The sequence below is a fragment of the Notechis scutatus genome, chromosome 2 (genome assembly GCF_049901735.1).
Source record: "Notechis scutatus isolate UNSWTSFEM ecotype Mainland chromosome 2, rNotScu1.2, whole genome shotgun sequence".
In the NCBI taxonomy this organism is placed as follows: domain Eukaryota; kingdom Metazoa; phylum Chordata; class Lepidosauria; order Squamata; family Elapidae; genus Notechis; species Notechis scutatus.
The window spans coordinates 191,281,215-191,308,190 of record NC_142010.1 but is presented as its reverse complement, the minus strand read 5'-3'; the positions used below and the strand labels follow the sequence as shown (position 1 = coordinate 191,308,190).

General features: G+C 37.1%; 1 long non-coding RNA gene across 2 annotated transcripts in view; it reads left to right on the top strand.

Annotated features, from left to right (window-relative positions):
• LOC148132448 (uncharacterized) overlaps positions 1-26,976 on the top strand; it is a 37,371-nt gene that overhangs the window by 6,624 nt on the left and 3,771 nt on the right. The gene's annotated exons all lie outside the window — the stretch shown is intronic.

Genomic DNA, 26,976 nt, shown 5'->3' with positions numbered 1-26,976 from the left:
CATTAATTTTTTATTTTTAAGAAACAATTTCATTCTATGTCATAGACCTTATTACTGCTGAATGAAAAGGAGGAGTTCAAATGGCACACAATTTTAAACGTAAATTTACCTAGTTCAGCTGTACCAAGCTTCTTTGCACACCAGAATATTATTATATGCTGCTGCATACTTTATGTTCAAATTTGCATTTCCCCAGATTCTGTAATGTTATTTGCACGTTAAAAATTGCAACCCAAAATAGGGCACTGAGAAAATGAAGCAATATATGAAACAATTAGAAGAAGATGAAAATGTTAAGAAAACACACTAAAAGTGTCCTGGATGGAAAGAAATAAACATATCTGCAACCCTCTGAGTGATTAAGAAACTAGTTAAGTAGTATTGGTGTAATTGAGTTTGAAGGTATTTTCCATTTTTGTCTTCCAGAAATGCAACAAATTTATATGCACACATTCATCTCCAAGATATCCCTCAAAAATCTTTACTGTACAAAGGTCCTGATCAAGTTCTTGAAATTCAATAAATGTTCATGCCAACTGAATTTAAAAGTCTTTCATTTGCCCTGTCTCCTTTTTGAAATTTGAAAAGCCGGATTTTCCAAATTTTGTGAAGCTTTCTGGGATCAGATGATAGGAATCCTCATTTCCAATTATTTCTCAAACTTTGAACCAAGGAGTTTCAAATAATTATTGATGACAGCAAAAAAGAAATACATGTCTATGTGTTCCAGAGTATATTTGTTGTTTTGCCTAAATTATATTCTGCCAATGCATTTTGCTTCAAAGCTCTTCTCCTTACATGGCTATTTGCACATGCAGAAATGCCTACTATTTTACTCATTTGAATTTATTAGCCACCCAGTTTCAATGAACTCCAATTATTAATCATCAGTTGTTAACTTGTGAGAACTAGAAGGCATGAGGTAAGCATTTTAAAACCTTATTTGCACATGCAGCTGGCTTGATACAGAATGGAGAAAATGTCTACACATATGCTCATTGACTGATAGCCTTTTAGATACATTAAACTGCAAGACCAATAAGGCAGATGTAAGTCAAGAGGTATCCAAATTTCTCTTCTTCACTCAAGAAACTGTACCTGTTCTTTTACCAACAGCACAATACAGTTCTATAAAATGATCAAAAGAAATATATGAAACAATTAATTGAGGAGCTGAAAGACTATTTCATGCATTAGTCACTTTGTGTGTTCATCATTATGTTGAGATTTTTAGTTCTGACTTTGTTAAAGAGAAATGTGTAAACTGAGAACAGGCCCGGCTAATATAAATACTATTCTTCCATTATCTCAGCACCATCTTCTGAATCTGAAGAACTGAATCTGTCCTTCCAGTGAGAAACATCTTGAAAGACCTATTACTTCCTCTCTGGAGTAAGATAGACACAGATGAAATAATAGACTTTCTGGGTGATGGTCCCACAATTTGGAATGTTTTTTTAAAGATCTTCAAAGATAGTTTAATTTCACCAGGCCTTTAATCCTAACCAAATTATTATTGGCATGGGGGGAGGAGGGCACTGGCATTTATTATTAATGTTGTTTTTAATCATTTTCATTTGCTTAACTCAGGACCTTGTGAGTTGATTGGGTTCAGCAGCAGCCACAGGATTGATGGTCAAAATTAACAACCTAGCAGATGGAGCATCATGATGCCAGCCTTGCCCGTTTTATGCATAATAAACTGATATACACAATTCCACAGGAGAATGATGCTCTTTACACCTTCTCACAGATTTTAACCCACACACAAAACCACACCTCATGTGAGCTATGAAGATTGTAAAATAAATAAGCAGCCGGATAATATTCAATTATTCTATGACCAAGAGAATTATTATATCAAGTGATATAGGAGAGAGACTGCCAAGCAAGGGGGAGGAGTCAAAACAGGGACATAGTCTAGAATCCATACATGGGTTACAAGAGAGAAAAGTTCGACTTGAACCTTATGTCGTCTCCCCCAGGTGCAATCTGTCAATCTGAAAAGATTGCTATGTTTAGACTTTAGCAATAAAGCAGCAAATTGAACTCTTCAAGTGTGGATCTAGTTGTTTGCAGCTGACAGGCACTTCATAAACTACCTTTACCCAAGTCTAGATAAGTTTGACTTCAATTCCCAATAATTTGCAGTTCGTTGCTAGAATTTACAGAAGTTGAAATGTCTCACACTAAACATGATTGATACCTGGGTGAGTCCCAGATAAATATACAGGATAGATGAAAACATTGTGGTTTTTAAAACCAAAACAATTTGCTTTTAGGAAAAAGCTATCATGTAATCTGCAACTCTTACACTGCAAAAACATGGACTACACAACTCGATCAGGGCAAAGCAATAGACGCAATCTACATAGACTTCTGTAAAGCCTTTGATTCAGTGGTACACAACAAACTACTCCTAAAACTAAAATCTTACAGTATCTCTGGACACCTGCATAACTGGATAGAAGCATTCCTGTCAAACAGACAACAAATGGTCAAAATTGGGAGTGTCCTATCAAATTCTGTACCTGTCAACAGTGGTGTCCCCCAAGACAGTGTTCTAGGACCAACTCTTTTCATACTCTACATAAATGACCTCTATGATCATATCAAGAGCAACTGCATTCTCTTTGCTGATGATGTAAAGCTATTCAACACCACAGACAATACTGCTACCCTTCAAAAAGACCTTGACTATGTATCAGAATGGTCAAACAAATGGCAACTTCAAATCTCAACAAATAAATGCTCTATCCTACATATTGGCAAAAAAAAATCAGAAAATAAAATTCAGGCTGAATGGTCAAGACCTTGTTGATGATCCAAACTCTGTCAAGGAACTTGAAGTACTCATCTCAAATGACCTAAGTGCTAGAGCCCACTGTAACTACATAGCCAAAAAGGTGTTAAGAGTTGTTAACCTAATCTTATGTAGCCTTTTCTCTGGTAATATTACACTAATAACTAGAGCATACAAAACATTTGCTAGACCAATACTCAAATACAGCTCATCAGTCTGGAACCCACATTACGTATCTGATATTAACACAGTTGAGAAAGTCCAGAAATATTTCACAAGAAGAGTTCTCCACTCCTCTACTCGTTGCAGAATACTTTATGCCACCAGACTTGAAATTCTAGACCTAGAAAACCTAGAACTACACCGCCTTTGGTCCAATCTAAGTATAGTATATAAAATCATACATTGCAATGTCCTACCTGCCAATGAATACTTCAGCTTCAACCATAATAACACAAGAGCAAACAATAGATACAAACTCAAGGTTAATCACACCAAACTTAATTGCAGGAAATACGATTTCAGCAACAGAGTGGTCAATGTCTGGAATACTCTACTTGACTGTGGTTTTTTTCCCCAAACCCCAAAAACTTTACCCTTGGACTGTCTACTATTGACCTCACCCCTTTCCTAAGAGGTCTGTAGGGGGCGTGCATAAGCGCAACAACATGGCTACCGTCCCTGTCCTATTGTTTCTTTTATATTTTTTAATATTTTTCTTATATGTATCCATGTATTTATAACTATGTTTTTACTTATACCTATTATCTTGTAAGCAATTGACAAATAAAAAATAAAATAAAATAAATTGTAGAAAGGACTGGCTGGCCAACCAACCATAGCCCCCTAATCTTCTCTAGTCTAGTATTATAGATCTTACAAAAAAAAACCTGGAACCCTGATCCTTTGAAGTTGTTGCCACTAATTTCAGGAGTGTGTTTGTGCAATAAGTGCTCAATATGCAAGTGGCATATCAACTATCATCCATCAACAGACTTAAGTACTTAATGGTAATAATCTAACCATTTAAATCAAAAGCAATCCAAAGCCAACAGTATAATAGAATATAAAACGAAGGTATTTTCTGTTCCTCTTCTTGGTGATTACTACCTAATAGAGCAGAACAGTCTTTTTTTCTTTCTAATTAATACCATCCACGGTCATTTCTGAAATAACCATTTAAAATAACCCAACAAAGTGGTATGGGCTGTCTTTTGAATCTTTATCTTGCAATTTTATGGATTAGTCTTCCCTCTTTCACCCCAGAGGACAGAATGAAACAGTTGAAAATGTACAAAAGCTATTGTTTGTCAAAGAACCAGCTAGAATGAGGAGTGACCAAAGAAATTTGGATGATAAAATCTTCCCACTGAGATACGATCATTTTGTAGGAAACGCTATCATAAAATCTGATGTGGCTCCTGCTTTGAAATTTTTATTCCTCAGCTCTTGGGATTTTGAATTGCTTTTTTGATATGCTTTTGAACTTCAACTCTGTATTGTCATGTATTTTATTACCTGGACTCCAATTATTTGGCTGTACTTTGCCTTCCTATCTGCCCTGATTGTGAGGCCTCTAGAATCTGATTCTGCACTGATAGCAGACTCTTGTGTGTTGATTCATTTCTGCTCCTTGCCTTGCATTTGCTAATTGTATCTGATTGTATCTAATCTCTTTCTACAAAGCCTATTTGCATTAATATAGTTTTAAAATATATTTAGAATTCATTGCAAAAAGGATGGTTGAGAGAAGGAATATGGAATATTCTCCCATCTTACACCAAAGTCATTCAGGGCACTCGGACTTATTCTAAGATGGCCTTATCATTGTGTTTAATCTATTCTCTCCTTATCTGAATTGTATTTTTGTATTTTAAGTATGGCTGCTTTTAATGATTGATTTCAAATATTTATTGTTTTATTTAATTGTTGTACACTTCCCAGAATCATTTCTGTGTGAGATGGGCAGCCATATACATTTGATAAATTAATAAAAACCAATAAATTAGATATTATCTGATTTATTGAATGAACTGCAGCATCTCAACAGTGTTTTAACTGAAGATTGTAAAGAGTCGAGAAATAATAAATCTAGTGATTCACCTTATTGCCCACAATTGTGTAATTAAAACTAGCTAATCTTTTACCACACTAGTTTCAATTAAGTTCTTCCTCAGTAAAGAACTTGTGGGTAATGTCAAATCCTTGTCAATTCTTCCTTCCAATGGGGTTGTTGGCTTCACTGTCTTCAGTTTGTCATTTCTTTCCCAGAATTCCTCCAATTTTGCACGGATTGACTAGGTTCTTTGCTCATATTTAACTGCTTACTTCAGTACTTACTTACTTGCTCATATTTAACTACTTACTTTACTTTAATTCTATCATTTCTTTTTACTCCTTTTATTTAGCAGGTTTTTTAAAAATCATTACGTATCCTAGGTGTTTTGGCTGACAAGCTGGGCAATTTAGGGCTGTTGATATAACTGACATCTTTGCCCAGAGAAACTGCTCTCAATTAATTGTCAGAATCAGAAAAATATCTCGGATGCCTTAAAATTCCAAATTCCTCATGACTATACTTGGGAAGTTTTTGCTCCAAGTTTTTGCCAATGGCTATAAAATTCTTTTAATTGATTTTCTCCTAATACGCTGAGCCATGGTTTGGTGAATAAGCAGGAATTAGCTGATATAATGCACACCCTGTTATAGGCCTTAAACCATAATTTCTAAATCATAATAACTGGATTCAAGAAGACCAAACATAAATAAATCACATTATAGCTTAATGCAATATGTAAACTCAGCCACTAAATGATGAGCATCTTATTGCTCTTGTAAATATATCTCTTGATTATGTCACATACTCTAGTTTTATTAAGAAGCCTTTGGCATTCAACCGTGGTTAACAGAATTATTATATCCTCTGATAGATAGCAGCTCTCACACAATATGCTAAGCCAAAATCATTTGCATATTCTTTGTATGTGTGTTTGTGTACAGGACCAAAAGATCCTGTATTTGTTACCTGCCTTAGTAACAGTTTATTACTCCTTGATCCTTCTGCTGACTACATACTATCCAGTCAAGCAATGATGCCATGCTACCAATATGGTTTGGTATATTGGTGTATACTGTGTAGGAATATTTACCCATGTAGTATGGCTGTATTACTATTATCTTTCCCATCTTTTATGCTACCTTCTCCTATTGGTATCTTATGATTATGTTACTTCGTTGTTTGTATGCACAGTGAGAGCTTACGTACCGGAGACAAATTCCTTGTTTGTCCAATCACACTTGGCCAATAATTCTATTCTGTTCTATTCTATTCTATTCTATTCTATTCTATTCTATTCTATTCTATTCTATTCTATTCTATTCTGTTCTATGCTATTCTATGCTATTCCATCCCACTCCCACTCAATTCCACTCCGAATCAGAAAAGCATTCAAGATATTTATATGTAAAGCCGCAAGAACTATGTAGACTGAGTTGGCTTTCTCTTGGTTATTTCTGAATGGCTCTGTTCTTCAGAAGCCTAGGCAAGTATTATAACTAGTATAGGAAGTGGGAAGGAATAGCTGAACTGATATGGTTGCATGCGCTGCCAAGAGTGTTTTGCATCATTCTGTCTAATGGTTTGGCCTATATAGGGCATGACAGACAGACTGGAGTTTGTTCATACAATCACTTAAAAAAATAGCCCTTGGCATATTTCCTTTTCCTTTTCTGCAAGTAATAACTGAATACTTGCAAGTTATATCTGTCAATAAGACAGAAATAATTTTAGCAAAAAGAGGCTGATGAGTGTTGGGAGAAGGATTTATGGTTTCCGCTTTCCTTTTCCACCATGTAAGTAGTAAAAGCATTTTGCAACTTTAGTTAATGTGCTGGATTAAAACTTGGCTTCCCTGCATTCACATTTTTTCCTCAGGGTCTTCAGCTTCAGTCCTATTTCCTTAGCAAAGGCATAAATATTTTAGAACAATATGCACAATACTCCTGGATCTTGAAAAAAATACATTATGCATGCATACTCACATACTACTATTTTTTACCAATGACTACCGAGACATTTTCTTTTGCATGCTCCAATGACTTGATTACATGAAAATACAGATAGCTGTAAACTTGACTAGGAAAAATTTCCCAATCTATAATCCATCCGTCAATTTATGTAATGTGCCAATTGCCAAAAAAGAAAATAGCTACGATAAAATTAATGAACAAATTTAATTCTCAATACCAACCTACTTTAATTTGGGCATCCCAATTTTTATTTCATATACTCTAGTGATATATGATCAACCCAGATCTTGTTTACGTAGCCACATGTTACATTAAGACTCAGTTGTATATATTTATACATGTCTCATTTTATGATCTTTCTTGCCACAGTTGTTAAGTGAATCACGACTATTGTTAAGTTAGTAACACAGTTGTTAAGTGAATCTGGCTTCCCCATTGACTTTGCTCATCAGAAGGTTGTAAAAGGGGACCCAGGGACCCAGGGACATGCAACTGTCATAAATATGAGTTAGTTGCCAAGTGTCTGGATTTTGGTCATGTGATCATGGGGAATCCCATAACGGTCATAAGTGTGAAAAATGGTCATAAGTCACTTACTTCAGTGCTATTGTAACTTTGAACAGTCACTAAACAAACTCATCCAAGTTGAGGACTACCTGCATTTCATTCTTTTGAAATTTCTAGCATATCATATAAGGGAGGCACTGTTTAACTGAAATCAACAGAATGGAGAGAGAAAGAATTGGAGTCATAAATGACATCGGTGGCAAAATTAGTTGGATTTTATTGCACATAACCAAACTGACACAGATGTCATTAATAAGATCCTGTTGCATCATTTACCCACAAATGAGCTACTGTATATAGCAATAGCACTTAGACTTATATACCGCTTTACAGTGCTTTATAGCCCTCTCTAAGTGGTTTACAGAGTCAGCCTATTGCCCCCAATACTCTGGGTCCTCATTTTACTGACCTCAGAAGGATGGAAGGCTGAGTCAACCTTGAGCCGGGTGAGAAGGACCAGGGGAGACATGATAGCAGTCTTCCAATATTTGAGGGGCTGCCACAGGGAGGAAGGGGTCAAGCTATTTTCTAAACCACCTGAAGGCCAGACAAGGAATAATGGATGGAAACTGAACAAGGAGAGATTTAACCTGGAAATAAGGAGAAACTTTCTGACAGTGAGAACAATGAACCAATGGAACAGCTTGCCCTTGGAAGTTGTGGGAGCACCATCACTTGAGACTTTGAAGAAGAGATTGGACTGCCATTTGTCAGAAATGGTGTAGGGTGTCCTGCTTGGATGGGGGGGTTGGACTAAATGACCTACAAGGTCCCTTCCAACTGATTATCTGTTATCTGAGATCTGAACTGCCAAATTGCAGGCAGCCAGCAGGCAGCAGAAGTAGCCTGCAGTACTATATTCTAACCATTGTTAGGGGTGGGATTCAAATTTTTTAACAACTGGTTCTGTGGGTGTGGCTTAGTTGGTGGGTCTGGCTTGGTGGTCATGTTATTGGCTGGGCATGGCCAACTCAACATCACTCACATCGTGGCACGCATCTCCTCGCCTGGCCTCGTGACTGTGAGGATGCTGTAATAGTCGTAAGTGTGAAAAACAGTCATAAGTCACTTTTTTCAGTGCCATTGTAACTTTGAATGGTCACTCCACACAAGCAAAGTACCAGCAAAGGAGGGAAAAAAAAACTCCAGAGAAGTTTATGAGACATGAAGTCTAGTCCTGCCAAGAATGTAATAAGGGTTAATGGAGAGGCGGTTTCTGTAAGCAACACCAGAATGTTTCCTTCCTGTCTTCCTTACAGGATTAGGCCAGTAATTTCTTCTAACAACCAGTTCTCCGAACTGCTTAGAATGTTAACAACCGGTTCTAGTGAATAGGTGCGAACTGGTAGAATCCCACCCCTGGTACCACCTTGGCTCATATAATTTTTTTGGTTGTCATTCAATACTCATCTCTCTGTTCTGTATTTTCTATACCACATACTATACTTATTTGGCATGCATCTGCACAGGGTACAGAACCTCCCTTTGCAAAGTAGCATGAACTACACTGTAGCCCCACAAAAGCTAATTCACACACACATACCTGTAACATGATAGGCGAATTAGGACTGCATTTGGATTAGCTATTGAGTGCAACTTGACCTTGCATACTGTCAAAATTATTTTTATGCTTAAAGCACAGATAGTCCTTGACTTATGACCACAACTACAACCAGAATTTCTGCTGTTAAGTGATGCAGTCATTAATTGAGTCACACCCGATTTTACATTGATTATTATTTTTTGACACGGTTGTTAAGCAAATCACACAGATGTGACATGAGTCCGACTTCTTCCAATGGACTTTGCTTGTTGGAAGCTCCCTGGGAAGGAAGCAAACAGCAATTGTGTACTTTGGAACACTGCAAACCATCGTAAATACATGCTGATTGCCAAGCACCCAAACCCAAGCACAGTGTCTGACTGTGGGGACATTGCAGCAGTCATAAAGTGTGAGGATCACTTTTGAAAGTCACTTTTTTTGCAGTCATAACTTTGAACAGTCGTTAAATGCATGGCCATAAATCAAGGACTTTCCGAAGCCAGATCTTTCCCAACAACTTTGAATGGCACTTTCTGGCCATAGCAACTATTCTTGAAAATATGAATAATTATATGTTATACATTATTAAATACCCTGTTTCTCCAACAATACGGCCTCCCCCAATAGGAAGTCCCAGCATGTTTTATAGGCATGAAATGAAATTAAGCCCCTCCCACAAATTAAGGCCTATATTAAAACATGCGAAATGGGCAAATGGTGGGGGGCTTGCCGTTAGGAAGTACTTTTGTTGCACACCGGATATGGTGCCCCGATACGAAGAGCCCCACCAATGCCGAGGTCAACATCCAAGCCATCGCCGCCCACCGAAGATGCAAGGGGGGAATTAAGTCACCCCGAAAAGACAGCCTAGCCATTTTTTCGCTCAAAAAAATAAGACCCGCCTTATTATATGAGAAACGGTATTATATTTCATAATTATATAAATAATTATAAATCCTCTCATCAGAATTCTTATGTTCTGTAAGGCTAATAGGACCTGATCATCTGCAAAATACAAAATATTGTGACACCTCAGTCCCTGCACTTCTGGACTACTGACTGTCTTCAAGAAAGTGGGACTTAGTCACCTGCTATTGGTTAGATGTAGCTTACTGGGGAAAGAGAAGACAGCATGATGCTTCCATTCTTTTGTTATGATTGAAATATTGAAATATTTTCTGTAATTATGGATTGGGCTTCACGTCTCTGCGTTCAGTTTCTCTATTTCTCATGCTTCCAAACCGGTAGTTTTGGCTCAGGTCGTGCAGAAAATTGTGCAGCATTGCCAGGATGCAGTGGGACCTCAAGACATATCGATCTAAATGAATGTTTTTCCTACTATTCAAATATAGATGAAGTATATGCAGATTGGCCTAGTTGCCTGTTTGCATCGTCCCTCTACTGGGCTTTTTTTTTCTTTTTTGCTGAACTTTAACCTGCATTAAAATTTACTAGTTATCTTCCCAGCTTACTTGAGAAACCAGAAGAGGGAATACAAAATCAATGTGGATGTCTAGTTTCATAGCATGCATAGCAGTCGGCCCCCCACTACTGCCGAGGTGACTGAGATGTCATCCTAAATACAAAGCCTTCTACCCTTTACCTGAATTGGTGTGTTGCATGCAAAACAGCTAGATGGTCAGGCCCAAATTAAGGGTTATATTGACAATTGATTACACAAAAGTATGAGCTATTCAGAAAGCAATAGTACCATGTGACAGTTCAGACAGTTTAGTCAGCGTGTGATTATTCAACCCAACACATGGATTTGCAAAGCAGGGGTGCCCAGTTCCGGGGCTGCGATCCACTACTGGGCTGTGAACTGTTTGGAACCAGGCTGTGAAAGTGGTGGGCGTGCACCTGTGTGCACTTGTGCATCCCCACTTATGTGAGCAGCTGGAATCATCCCCTCTCCCCACCCCCTGTAAAACTGGAAAGGTTGGGGAACTCTGTTGTATGGTATTTCAAACTTTCTCTATGCCATTATTTACACTGTTCTAGGTCAGGGTTAGCGATCAGGATCCAAAACCTAGAGATGCACAAAGAAGCATAGGCAATATTAATTCAGGAAACAACAACTAAACCACTCTATATCCTAACCGAACTTCCAAAGGAGGAGCAACACTGAGTAGATACAACAGGGAAATCTGCCAGAGGTCAGGAAGATTCGCATGCAGTAAATATTACTTTTAATCATAGGTTACTCTCAAACAGAATGCTTGCTAATTATATTAGAAAGCTCTTGTTCATGTCTGATATGGCTGTCAGAATAGGTAAGATACCTTGGGTTAACAACCTTAGCCTCTCAGTCTGGATCTGCCTACAATATCATCCAGATACAGCCTAGAATGTTTTATTTCTTGGTTGGTCTCCCTTGTAAAAGAACATTCTGATGCAACTCCACCTTCTGGTACCCAAATATTGCATTGATTTTTAAAATTTTCATTTAGTAATTTGCAAACATTATCAAGTAACAGGATAACTAATCTGTAATCCATACAAAACAGTGCATAAGTAGAGAGAAACAGATAATAAACACTGTCATAGTTACAGCATTGCCATGATGTTGGCTGTGGGATGTCCTGGTGAAGCTAGCTTAGAGTCCTACTCAGATCCTGTGAAAGAGGATTAGTGCTTCTAAGATGAGACCACGATGCTACCTCAAAATTTGGTCCAACTTAAAACCTTATTGTCTAATCATGATGTCTTCCTAAATGACTTTAGAAGGAAGGAAAGCAGACTCAAGGGTCGAAGAACAGAGGCTCACACAACCCCTATCACTCCAGGCCCTTGTGTACTAGATCTCATGATTCTACATCAGTACTCTCTTGTGCTTACAGAGCCTAACTGGATACTTGACAACTGGCTTGTTTTTATGACAGTTGCAGTGTCCTGGGATCATGGGATCACTTTTCGTCACCTTTCGACAAGCAAAGTCAATGTGTCAGGTGTACTTAACAATCAGGTTACTAATTTGTGATTCACTTAACAACTATGGCAAGAAAAGTCATAAAATGGGGCAAAACTCAGCTCACCACTGTCTCGCTTAGCAACAGAAATTCAGCTGTTTTCATGTTGCTTTTCTAATTTTGTAGGCTGTCCTGGATTTGGGTGGCCAATATATTTAATAAATAAAATATTAGATCAGAATATTGTTTCTTATTTGGTCTCAGTATAACATGTACATGTACTCATTATAATTTAGCATCAGGTACAAATCAACGTACATGCTTAAAAATTTGTGTTACCATCTGTGTTGATCGTAGTTTTGTGCACATACAGTTAATATTCCTCTCAAGAACATATTACAGAACAAGTGATTCTCCCAATATTGCAAACGTCTCTTTCTAATATCTAATCCATCATTTCTTTTAGGAAGTTACACTGTGCATTAGTGGGTTAGGATGCTCAGTAGAAATAGCCTTTGAATGAAAATTAAGATATATTGCCTAGTATCTTCTTTCACTAGACCTTCACTACGAGAGAATAGTCTAGGAAATACATAAATCCTATTTAGCTCTGGCATTAGCAACAGTTACTGGCTCTTCAAGTATCATTTTAAAAAGTCTCACTCCCAATTTGGTACATTTTTTACACAGCTGATTGCACGGTTCAAGCTTTGCATCCCTAAACAGAAACTCCAGCGTACGGCTGCAACTTCCATGTAATGCAACTTGTAATGCAAGTGACAAACTCTTTGTGTGAGCTGGAGTTCCTTAACAATCTAATGTTTCTGCTTTCGTTTATAATGATGGAGCTGGGCGGAAGTCGGAGAAAAAGACCCAGGGGCCCACTGTATTGTCTGCATGCAAATGGTACCAACTTTAACCCCTAATATTTCCATGCAAGCTTTTCTGGATTCCTGGGACTCTCTGCCCAATACGCAGACACTGCTGAACCTATGGCCTCCGAGTTCATTTGCTGTTTCTAAATGTAATAATTATCCTCGTTTGTTTATAGATATAGATATACATATAGATATAGATATATATAGATATAGATATAGATATACATATATAGATATATAGATATAGATATAGATATACATATACATATATAGGTATACATATACATATACATATACATACATACATACATACATTTATATTTATATTTATTATATTTATATTTATTATATTTATATTTATTATATTTATATTTATGTATACACACATACACATAGACACACGCATACACACATACACACACAAACACATACCGTATTTGCCGGCGTATAAGACGACTGGGCGTATAAGACGACCCCCAACATTTCCACTCAAAATATAGAGTTTGTTATATACTCGCCGTATAAGACTACCCCTCTTCCACACACCTTCCACTTTTGCACTTTTTTTTTTTTGACGCACTTTTCTGCTTTGGACAATTTTGAAATGAGCTAATCCAATTTTTGAACCAAGAATATGCAAATAGCTATGGAGTTTAGAAATGAGTTTTAAAAATATTTTTCATTGCTTACCATTAAGCGTAAAATATGTTGTAAATAAAATGAGAACACAGGAAACGTTCTCTTCTCAATACAGCTGATCTCTCTCTCTCTCTCTCTCTCTCACACACACACACACACACACACACACCAAAAACCCGGACACTGAAAAGGCTGCCAAGGAACAGTATATTCAATGCCTTCTCTTTAATCAAGAAACAAGGAATTCCTTAGAATCTTTTTTTTTCCCCAAGTGGCCCTCTTTAAAAAAAAAAAATGGAGGTAACACTTTCATTCAAAAAGTCTTCCAGTATCTGGAGTCGCTCAGACATATTGAAGTGAGGCAGGAGAGTAAGTGAAATTTGAAATGATCCAGCTACCGTTTTCTTCCCTCCCGCCCGAAGGCCATTATCTCCACGTCAAAACGAACGAGGGGAGGCAAAGAAGCCAAACACGTTAAAAGGATCTCTTTATTTTCCTACACAAGGTCACACCTACTTTTCCGCATTCAAAGGACAACCTCTCCTCACCACCACCACACACACACACACACACCCCAATACCCGCAAACAATGTTCTGGGCATTAATCACCATTGCTACATTAACCTGGTAAATTTATACCCTGCCTCCCCCAGTGTTGCTTTGACGGCAGGATTTCACACAGCGGGCGCTCGCCGCTCTCTTCTCCGGCTCTCTCCCACCGTTCGCACATGTTGGAAGCACCGTAAAACCTGATAACCCACCCGGGGCTCCCCATCCTTAACCTACAGCCGCCCGCATGCAAAACCTGCGTGCAAAAAGAAAAAAAAGAAAAAAGTACGCCGCACGTGAGGATCTTCGAATCCTCTCCTCCCCACACCACTAAGGAAGGAAGAGGGGGAAAGGTTGCGCAGCGCGTGGCGAGTGACACCCACCACACACACACACACACACACACACCGCTCCCCCAGCCTCCTCCCGGCTGCAACTCAAGCTCGAAGTGGGAGTCGGAGTCCTCCGGCGTATAAGACGACCCCCCCACTTGGAGGCATGTTTTCAGGGCAAAAAGTCGTCTTATACGCCGGCAAATATGGTATATATATAAACAAATATATATTTATATATTTGTATACCACGCCTGCTGCTTAAAATAGACGGATTGAACAGTATCATTAGTATCTGTGAAATACCTTGGCAATCCCATTGGAAAAATGCTACATAAGCACAATGTGTATTGCATGCATAAGTAAACCATGCTGAGTTATGTGTCTATTGGGAAGAATGTATTGGTTTTTAATTGTTGATTTTAATGGATTAGGGTAAAATATTGTTTTCTTTTATTTGATCTTTGTCCCCTGGTGCTCCTTCTTTTTCCTTCTACTCATCAGTGTGACAGCTTCCTCTTCAGACTTTTAATTATCTCTACCAGGACTCCTTGTATTACCAATGGTGGTGGCATTTTTATCACTCTGTTGAGGCTTCATTCCGTGGTTATTCCCTCTTCTCCTCCAATTTCCCTCAGCAGGAAGGTGCATGTTGTTATTTATCTATTCCTTAAAAATCTTTCCAGGAGTTGGGAAGTAGGTTAGCTAGTTCATACATTTCAAGAATTAAATGACTCAAATCCACTTCTCAGCAGGAAGCTACATAAGATTCCATGCTGCACAGCACTAAAATAAAATGAAGACACTGGTTTAAATGAACTCACATTATATTTCATTAATGTCCTCTTATTAGCCTCCACTAATAATGTTACGGTTTCTGCAGGCAATAAGAGAAGTCTGGTATAGGGATGCACAGTTAAGCAGGAAATATGTGTTAAATACAGAGAAAAATGTTCCTGATCATTGCTTGATATTAGAGTACAGATAGTCCTCAAATTACAACCACAACTGAGCCCAAAATTTCTGTTCCTAAACAAGACAGCTGTTTTGTCCCATTTTATGACCATTCTTGTCACAGTTGTTAAGTGAATCACTGCGGTTGTTAAGCTAGTGACACGGTTGTTAAGTGAGTCTGGCATCTCTATTAACTTTGCTTGTCAGGTCACAAAAGGTGATCGCATGATCTTGGAGCACTGCAACCATCATAAATATGAGTCAATTGTCAAGCGTCTGAATTTTTATCCATGACCTTGGGGATGCTACAATGGTTGCATATGTGAAAATGCTTGTAAGTCACTTTTTTCAGTACTGTTGTATCTTTAAATGGTCACTAAATGACCTGCTGTAAGTCAAAGACTACCTGTATGTCTCTCTTACTCAGTCCACAGTCTTTCTGTTGTTCCCAAGGCATTATGTCTTCTGTTGGATCAAGTGTTTGATTAGTTATAGAAAAAAAAATTGACTGCGCCAACTCAGGAAGCTCAAAGTGCCCAATGAGCTGCTGATCCAGTTCTACAGAGGAATGATTGAGTCTGTCATTGGCACCTCTATAACTGTCTGGTTTGGTTCTGCAACCCAACAGGACATAAACAGATTTCAGAGAGTAATTGGGACTGCAGAAAAAACAATTGCTACCCACCTGCCTTCAATTGAGGAACTGTATACTGCACGAGTCAAAAAGAGGGCTGTGAAAATATTTACAGACCCCTCACATCCCAGACAGAAACTGTTTCAACTCCTTCCCTCAAAACGACGCTACAGAGCATCGCACACCAGAACAACTAGACACAAGAACAGTTTTTTCCCAAACACCATCACTCTGCTAAACAAATAATTCCCTCAACCCTGTTCAACTATTACAAAGTCTGCACTACTATTACTGTAAATCTTCTCATCACTCCTAAGTTTGAGGACTACCTGTAGTTTGTTAACAAAATAATTTTGTTTGATCGGTCAATAAATGTTCCCTTAGGTAGACCACACCAAGATAACAGATTCTTGCAAGTCTCATTGTGTTGTACCTCCTGCTTACAGATTTGTGAATTAAGAAGGTGTTTGTCTGAGCTGCTTCAATGTTTATCGGTCGTTGTGGACTCAAAACTTGTTTTACTTTGTCCAACGGAACTTGCATCTCTTCATCAAGGTCATCCTCCTTCCTTTCTACATTAATTTAATTGTTCTCTTTGCTGTTACTCTTTCATTTTTAATTGGGGTTATATCTGATATCACAGGAAAGTATAACAAAAGTCCATTATTTATGTTGTCATAGCAGTTATGGGCAGAGGAAGTCTAACTCACAGGAGATATTTTATATGCTCTCTCTTTTTTTTTTCAGACATTACTTTTAAAAAAGTTTCTCTGGTCCTTTTAATTCTGGAGCTATGCAATGCCTATCCTGTTCAGTAAGAACACTGCTTTCTACTGTTGTAGGCAATGAATCCAAAACAAACCACAGTAATTGACAAAGCGCTTAAATATATTTGGCTGACATCACACAGTGCAGTAAGATTTAATGCACTTTGTGCTTTATTCAATCTGTGAGCACAGCTACTTTGAGTGAACTACGATTTGTTTAATAAAAACAGGCTGTTGTTTAACAAATCATAATAAAACAAACCACAGTTTCCCCTAATATGTGAACTCGATCCTTTTATTATCATTTGATACAATTATTATGACTGAAGTTCTCTGGAGTACAAGGGAAAAGGCACTTCGGAGTTTGTATAAGCATGCTTGTAATACCTACCCATCCGCAATTCCTTAAACTAGTTGTGGCTTTTGCCAGGATGACACAGCAACTAGGTGGACTTGGGAATAGAAGATGGTGCTTTAAAAAATTTCTACGGGTGCTACATGAACATTCCTGAATGCTCTGTAGATTAATTTCTCCTTTAAATTTGTACAACAGTCATCAACAATTATACGGTTTTAGTAAGACTGCTTGGTTTATGGGTTGATCTATGCATTATCATCTTTTAGGATCCTCCCTTCAAAATTTTATACAGTATCTTCCTGACTTGTGGCTTTTCCACATGCTAAAAAAAATAGGGAAATCTTATTTTTATTTGGAAATCACCAAACTGCAGTTGAGTTTGGGCAAAGTTCAAGATCAAAGCTAGATGAAAGGTACAAAACTTTATGTTTCTGCATTGGCTGGTTGCTCCTTCTTTAAACCTTATTTTACCTTAGAACTGCCCTGCTAGAGAGTTTAATTTGGTTGGCTGCTTAAGATCAGCTACTGAGTCCGCATAAATTGAATATTTCTCAGACATCTGAAATTGTTAATGGAAGCCTTTGAGCAGAATAAAGGAGACACAACTATGGAATCTTCCAACAAAAGTCGCTTCAGGCTACTTGGTATATATTTGTCCCAGACAGTACATCCCTTTTTTTTCACTTTAAAATATCTTGATATTGTCTGTATTAGTTTGGATACGCAACTCAGTTTTAATTAAGCACTCGGTATGATTTCTCTCTGTAATGTAAGATGCATTTGGGGATGTGCTCATCCTCAACCAGACTGTGTAGAATTAGCCACAGTTACAAACAAACAAGAAATTGTTAGCACAATCCTAACCTCCTGGTTAAGTCAGCCTGGCAATTTATTGCTACATATTCAGCCACAGCTCTTCTCAACATCCCCTGGCCTGACAGAGGGACAAGTACTGTATATAAATGCTGTAATTTGCAAGTTGAGTTTCAATCAGTATAGTTTTAAATTTTAACATTGGAGGGTGTGGGTTTGTAAAATACAGTACTCACACAAAATGGAGTATTACTCTAAACTATATCTTAATCCATTTTTTCTACAAAAATTCAGAGATTCAGAAAGTCAAAAATTTTGACTTTACTCAACGTACTACACTATTTACACATTAACATGATGCTGTGCTATTTGTTTGATGCTAGCTATTCTTTTTCTTAGGAGATCAGTGCAAGAAAGGAACATAAGATTGGAAAACTGAGCATGTAATTTCCTTTCTACTCTGAGCCAAATGCAATTCTTTAACCGAACTTATTTTATTGTGTGGAAGATAAAACAGGAAGGGGAAGAAATGTGGAATATAAACATAAACAAACAAATTTATACTTGAAGTCATGGTTCTAGATGAGCCCTAATTTGAACTAAACATATGAAAATGAAATAGTAGAATCACCATCCAAGACTTTCAAAGTGATAATTGGAGCAATTTTCTAGTTACTTTGAAAGGTAGCCTAAACGGTCGGTTTCAAGCTGTCTTTATTTTTTAATCTCCAGTTCAGTGCACAATCCTTTCAAATGAAAAAAACAGTGTTAACTCTGTGTGTGGCCTGAAAGGGAACCATTATTGTTCAGCCTTTTTTTTTTTTTTTTTGCTGATTGGTTGAGGAGCATGCATTTTTCCTTTGTTTTGGCTTGGTTTCTTCTCTACTGTATAAAGAAATGTACTTTTGTTCTTCCAAATGGAATATCTTTGAGATAAAGTAACTAACCTCCAACCTATAGTCCTGTGGGAACAATCACAACGTAGAAGATGTGCTAGTCCAGGCCTGAGGTCAAAATTAATTCTTTTTCACTATAGAAAATGCTTTAAAAATCAGAAATTCAAATTTGTTTGACATTTTTCTAGAAATATATAACGGAGTAACAATTTCTTTAAGTAGGACTACTAGATTTGGGCTGCAAAAGTCCAAATGACCACTTGATAGCAGCAAAGAAATAAAGCAAATTACGACTCTTTGCTGCCATCTTAATACTGTAGTTGTTCCAATTCTAGCAGCCTGAGCTTTTAACAAAACACAGAACAGATTTTTGAAAAATCAGCCGAAGTGTCTTTACCAAAATGATATCAATGGCGTAATTCTTGCATATGGAGTCAGAACGATTAAAGATTTACATGTAATTTTTTGCCCTCGTTAGCTGTTTGAAGCTTTTGGGCTCAGCAGCATTGTAGATATAACCTGGTTAAAAAAGAGCAAAACCTTTTGAACACAACTTTATAAAAAAAAAGCTCAGAAGGCCAGATGTAAGCTTATCCCATGGTTTTCTTTGCACAATCTTGTAATGTAAATTTCCCTGAGAGATGGGGGCTAATTGAGAATAATATAAGTCTTATGGTTTAGTAGAGATCTGAAGAGAGCTTTCCTTGGTCCTGATCCAACAAATTAAGTCCAACCTTACTCTGGCTCTACATAGGAAACTTGTTCACATGAAATAGAGTCAAACTGATTTCATAGGAACTTACTTTAAAGTCAGGGCTTGTGGGAATTTCATCAGTAGATCTCCATATGATGGTATGTTAAGAATTATATTAGGGTAAGCCAAACATAATCTGCGAATTGTAGATACTACCTATACTCAATCATTAATAGGAGAAATAGAAAGAATGAAAGACGTCTTCCTGTTTGACTTCTGAACATTATTGTTCTGTAGGGACACCATGCCTGCTGCTGGGTAATGGATCTGCAAAGTAATTAAAAGAAACATTAGTATAGAGTTTAATTTCATTTTCAATCAAATGTAGGGGATTAACTTCGATAAACAAGACCTTTTGATGCTGGGGTTACTTTTTTTTTTTAAGGTGTGCTTTCATTGTTTTCATTCCTGCTTCCTGGAATCTGAGAGAGCTGGCGAAAGTAATGATATATCCACTGTGCTTATTTTTGTAACAAATGGTGAAGAGCAGTCCACAAGTGTATTCTTTAAGCAAATACAGGAACTGTGTATTGCTTCTTATTTGTTTTTGGGTGGGTTTTTTTTTTTTTTGAGAAAGATGTGTTATGTAATCAAACGAGCATTTTCTAGTATGTACCCAGGGCATCATCTGTCATAAAAGATGAGAATCAGATGCATATGTTTAATATTATGTACATAACACAGAACTGCTGGGCTTTGTCCCTATGAAATCCGTGGGATCAATGTTGGAATTCTATATCAACTGATCTGGGAGTAAGTATAACTGAAGCCAGTAGTGGCTTACTGCTCAAAAGACATGTGTAGGCTGGTGCTGTTACTCTTATAGTTGAGGATTACAATGTTAATACATGGATTTGCTCTCACAGTAGCAGCGCATCATTCCTCATCATTCAAACTCAGGTCCTGAGCGTTTGATCTATAGGTAGTCCTTGGCTTACAGCAGTTCGTTCAATAACCGTTCAAAGTTACAAAGCCACTGAAAAAAATGACATGATCGTTTTTCATACTTACAATCATTGTAGTATCCCCCTGGTCATGTGCAGTGGTGGGATTCAAACATTTTTACTACCGGTTCTGTGGGCATGGCTTGGTGGGCGTGGCAGGGGAAGGATACTGTAAAAAACTCCATTCCCTCCCCACTCCTGGGGGAAGGTTACTGCAAAATCCCATTCCCTCCCCACTTCACTAATCTGCTTTCCAGCTCGGTTCTCCTCTGCAGGGCAACCAAAGAAGACCCAGCCAATCAGCTGGGACTTGGGAGGCAGAGAATAGATGGGGGTGGGGCCAGTCAGAGGTGGTATTTGCCGGTTCTCCAAACTACTCAAAATTTCCACGAACAGTTCTCCAGAACTGGTCAGAACCTGCTGAATGCCACTTCTGGTCATGGGATCAAAATTCAGATGCTTGGCAACCAACTCAAATTTATGACGGTTGCAGTGTCCCTAAGGGTCATGTGATCGCCTTTTGCGACCTTCTGACAAGCAAAGTCAATGGGCAAGCCAGGCTCACTCAACAACCGTGTTACTAACTTAACAATTGCAATGATTCACTTAACAACTTTGGAAGAAAGGTTGTAAAATGGGGCAAAAACTACTTAACTGTCTCACTTAGCAACATAAATTTTGGGCTCAATTGTGGTGGTAAGTTGAAGACTATCTGTATATCAAGGCTATTATTTAAACCTCAGAATCTCAGAGTTACTTTAGAAAGCCAGAAAACTTCCCACCCAATATTATAATCTTCTGATTTCTTGATTCAGTTATTATTGTAACACTCCCCTAATCCATATAATCTCTGCAAAGAACAGTACTACTGACTATTAAGCTAATAACTAAGCAGTATTAATGGAGGAGGTGAAATGAGAAGCGAAATCATATGGTCAGGTCAGAGCTTCCTACTGTTGCAGAGAGATTATTGAATAAATTTTTGGCATAGATTTAGCATCTGCAGCTGGGACATGTGACTGGCCTCTGTGTCTTAGCATGCCAGACTAGGGTGTTGCTGTTTACCCAGTGGGGAAGGGAAAGTATTTAATCCTGCATTTTATACAGTAGTTAGGCAATGTGCTTGCAAATGATAACTTTCACTAGGTTGCATATATGTATTCAATCCGCATTCCAATTGTAGATGTTGTTGTTGGAGAAATGTGTGGCCTTCAGAGTTCTGAACGCATAATAATATGGCTTGGAACCATCATTTTTTTTAAAGACACAACAACACAAGCCCCAAACTATTTGATGTCTTTATTGAGATGGAGGACATTTGACAACTGAAATGTTACCAGCTATTTTTTTTTCACACAGAAATGAAATTCTAAGAGGAAAAGTAACTTAATTAAGATGCAGAAGACAACCCATGCATATTTGCAGAGGGGTTCAATTGTTGTTTATTAACATTTACACACGTATACATGCTATATTCTCCTGGTACATAAATCCACGAGAAACATCATTAGTAATCCAAATACTATTAAATAATTTATATATCCAGATTATTACAATTAATCCTGTTTTATTTAGAAGAAAGGTGTGCTATTTTAAGCAGAACACCTGGTTGGATTTAAAAAAATCTAATCTCTCTGATGACCTTTTGTTTCATCTTTATTATAGTTTCTCTACTGATTCTGCCCATTTTTTATCACCATTATGTGATATTATTAATTTCCACATTTTATAATGTATATATATTATTTTTTTAAGCAAATGACCTAATATGGTCTGGTGACTGAAAGAAGTTTCATGTACTGTATCTTTATTCCAGAAAAAAAAAATCCCACTGATTTTAATAGACTCTGTTCCAAAGTAAAATACAATCTGCTTCCACATTGGCCTTGTAGCAATTGATGTCAAAACACATGATGTTCAAGTTTGAGATTTTCAAATCAGCTACTCTACAGTCCAAGGCATGGTTTTTGATTTTATGATAGTTATTATGGGGAATATTTTTCTTTCTTTATTTCTACTATAGTTCATAATAAATGTGAATACTTGCTTATAGAATGAGAAAAAAGACAGAAACATTAGGAACACACAAGAAAAACATCTGCCAAAATAATCCCATTTTTTGATAGGTTTGAACCTTGGCTGATGAATCACCTACACAGATTAGCGGTGTGACTTTTAAAAGTATTATTGACAACTTCCAGCAGTTTCTCTAGGAATTCTTCATGTATGCAACTTCTCAACTTACTTGATTTATTCTTATCTGTTACAGAGCAAAAATGTCATGGAGCTCAGTACAGAATAGTCAGCTCTGAGTCTCAAAGAACATTTGATAATAAATTATAAAAGCTTACCAGAACTTTTAAGTTTCAGTCTAGGTTATTACCCAAAATAACAGAAAATAGAAAAAGGGTTATTTTTATGCCCTTCAGTGATCTTATATTAAACTGAAAGATCAGGTTTATTCTCCTCCTGCTTTTGGATATTTGAAAATCCAACACCAGGAACATAAAAACTCTTTACGTTCTTTACAGAAGTGATATGAAAGGTATGTTTTCTGCTCCCTTGGCTGTCCAGGCCAAATGCATTCCATTGAGAAATGGAATGATGGTATTTTCATTACAACCTTATCTTACAGCTATTATGCAAATGGTATAAATCTGACAGCAATACACTCATTGTATAAGTCAGAGTTTGATTTGTACCAGGGCTTGGCCCTGACATCTGTTTATAATAGGACAATAGAAAAATGTGGGACATTTTAAAGTAAAAATGTATGAAGTGGTCTTTGATCGGTAGAAATAACTTTTGTCATTTAACAGTCACAATTTGGGCCCTGGAATGAAATCATGATGCTCAGACATTGTAGCGATAGCAACAGCACTTAGACTTCTATACCGCTTCACAGTGCTATACAGCCCTCTTTAAATGGTTACAGTGTCAGCATATTGCCCCCAACAATCTGGGTCCCCATTTTACCCACTTCAGAAGGATGGAAGGCTGCTGCTGGTAAGAGGTAACTGGGGAGGGAGGAAAGAAGGAAGGGAGAGGGAGGGAGAGAGGGAGGGAGGGAGGGAGGGAGGAAGGAAGGAAGGAAGGAAGGAAGGAAGGAAGGAAGGAAGGAAGGAAGAAAGAAAGAAAGAAAGAAAGAAAGAAAGAAAGAAAGAAAGAAAGAAAGAAAGAAAGAAAGAAAGAGAAGAAGGAAAAAGAAGAAGGAAGGAAGGAAAAAGAAAAAGAAATAAAAAGAAAAAGAAAAAGAAAGATTTATTATTGGGAAGGAAGTTTTATACTATCTATTATAATATTTCAAAACAAAAACATCTTGGGAAGATGGATGGACAGTCCCTTCTCTTCCCCTTTCCCAGGAAATTTTTGAAAAAAATGAGTTAGTAGGGTTTACATTTTAAAAAAGCACATCAGATTAATTGTACATGGATCAATATTTCACCCTGAAGGAAGAACAGAGACAATTCCATGGGTAAATCTGTAAGTGAATTTGGAGAAAGGAAAGAGTTCAGCATTTCACCATATCTAGTGACCCAGGTTGTTGTTTTTTTAAAAATAATAATAATATATCGGCTGTGTTTCCCTGCTCTGCCTGGGAAGGTCACGTCAGAAGGAGATGGCAGCCCAGGATGAAACCAATGCAGGGCGATAACTGCTAACTAGAAGAAAGGGAGTGTTTCTACCAAAGTACACAGTAGCCAATTGATGCTACAACCAAATGAAGCACAGCAGACAGACCGCATAGCACTGCTTGTGCTGGCAGAAGTTGGGGGTGGGGGGAGCTACTTTTGATGTGGAGAGAAAATATAGACAAAAGTTACCTTTGCACTCAGCAGGAGTTGAATTGAGTACATTGTGCATTCCTGTCCTAAGAAAAAAAGCTACTAGGTAGTCCTCATGATGTGGTGGGCAAGTGGAACACACAGATAAGCCCTAATCTCCTTTGTTGAAGTTCATGGCCCCACTTTGTCCCAAAGGTGCTTTTTCAAAAGGCAACTAAGCTTTGTTTTTCCTTGAAGACGTTTTGCTTCTCATCCAAGAAGCTTCTTCAATTCTGTCAGAACTGAAGAAGCTTCTTGGATGAGAAGTGAAAGGACTTCAAGGAAAAACAAAGCCCAGTTGTACCTTTGGGATAATCATGACCTGGATGACTGAGAATCTCCAGAGATCAGGGGTGTCAAATTCACACCATCATGGTAGTGTCATATGATGTACCGGGACTTTTTCCCCCTTTGCTAAATCGGGTGTGGGCATGGCCAGCACATGATGCATCCGGCCTGTGGGCCGGGAGTTTGACAGTCCTGATTTAGACTGAGGTGAGTTAGTTGTTCTCAGCTATACCATTTGCACAAAGCCTAAAAGTCATTTTCATAATCACAAAAGTGGTCTTTATTATTGCTATATATCAGTACCATACCTCCCTTTCTTCTTATACTACATAAATACAAAGTAATCTCCTTTCCATTCCATAATATTTGATCAAGCAAATTTTTAATCTTAATTTGTACCTGTGGAATAAACAAAGTATCTCAGTTCCATTTGTTTATAGAAAATTCTCTAACTTGTGGTTACACTGACATGCGACCTTGAAAATTCTATTCATTCGTGCGTATGTATGCAGGCTAGATGCTTTGGTATTTTTCAAAAATAGTGACATAAATGAAAACTGACATGATGGCTGGCTATAATCCAGAATATGGTTTTATAATCCATTTATGATCATTACTACGTAAACAGTAATATGATCTAAATATGCAACACATCTTAGAAGAAACTCATTAACTAGGGTATAAACAGGGTTGAAATAATCATGCGACATGGTAGAATGGCATGACAACATGTTTCCATTTTGGCTATATAGGTTCAGGTAACTGTCCTCTGCATATCAGAAGCTATATAAAATGGTTGCTGTCTTACATCTTGATGCCCTTTTCATTATATAATTACTAGGGCTTCTAGTTTTTTAACAACTCATTATGTTTTTGTATAATATGCAGTTAGTACACTGCAGTTATTAGTCTCTATTCTATATAACAAGATACTTGGCATATTTACTTAAAAGGTCTTACTGTTTTAAAGCGGTACACTATATTTACTGATGTACTTCTGTGACAATAGATATTTTTATTTATGTAATAAATAAGTTATGGCTTAGTTGCATCTGGAAATATTTGTGAAGATTTTAGGATGATTAATATTAACTGATAAGGATGGACTTACTTCTTTAAAATAATTGTAAAAAAAACCACAGGGTTGAATTTGAATTGAATAGATAATAATGTATCCATTATTCTTTTGGCAGTTCTCTTAACTCTCTTGTGACACTGCTACAGGAAGCATATTCTGACTAAAAGTCAAAACAATGATTAATAAGTGTTGCGGAGTTCATAAATCCATATACCTATTTTCCTTAATTTGTGCATTTAAGAAAATAATTAATTGAACTATGGATACTTATGTTAAAGTGAGTTGTAGTCTGCCATAATATAAAAAATCAAACCACAGAGATAGGAGCTCTGTATTTTAGAGGGACTCTTAATAAAAGTATGTATAGATTTTAAATCCTATAAATAAAGACAGGGACTGAATAATTATAGAATTATGAACCTCACTGTTATATTAAAATAATCTGGATTTGGAGAATATATTCGTGCCCGTAAACAAAAATAAAATTAAAATTGTTTGAGTATTTTAAGGTTTGAAATCTAACAGGATGAATTTATTTTGCTACTAATCCTAATATTATTTATTTTGACATTCTGAATATTAAATGGAGACACTATGTTTAAATAATGTGAAGAACCTTGATTTAAAGCAACAAAGGGAAATCTAATTAAGGCTTATATAGACAGTCCGCCCTAAACCCATACAAATTGTGTCAAACCTATAATGGCATGAATTATACTTTTCTTATATTTCCAAGACTACATCTGATTTTTCTTCCCCCTGATCTGACAATTTACCATTTTTCTCTATAAGTATGTTTCAGCATAGTTTTAACATTTATTACAGCTCCAATTTAGGAGGAAATTAATAGAGTTTTATTAGGAATTTTATTTTGTAAATCATTCTTTCTTTATTCGGTTTTTGTATATTTTATAAAATCCGTTAATGAAGATTATAGCCTAAAGTAATTTTATCAATTTCCTGGGGAGAAAAAGATTTCTCTTGGGATATCAGGCCCATAGTTTGTCTTTAATTAATGGGTTAAGGATGGAATAAGTTTCAGTGTGACACTCAGGACCAACTACCATGTCCTAGCTGCCAAACTCTGGATGGTCATAAAAAAGAATTTATTTTCTGGATCTCCTTGTTGCCATCTATGATAGTCTTGGATTTCTGTAGCCCAAATCTGATTGATTTGGGTTTGGGTTGATTGATTCAGATTCAGATTAGGCAACTAATCTGCCTAAAAATTGCCTAAGTGTTGATGGGAGTGACACCCACACTGCCATGATAGTTGCCATGATTACTAGATTCATTTCCAAGTCCATTTCAATGTGCCTGTCCACCTTCCTCTCTTTAACTGTTTAGGATCAGGTTATCTGGATCATTTTTCACCCATATCATCCTACCTGATCTTGAAGATCAAGAACTGAAATT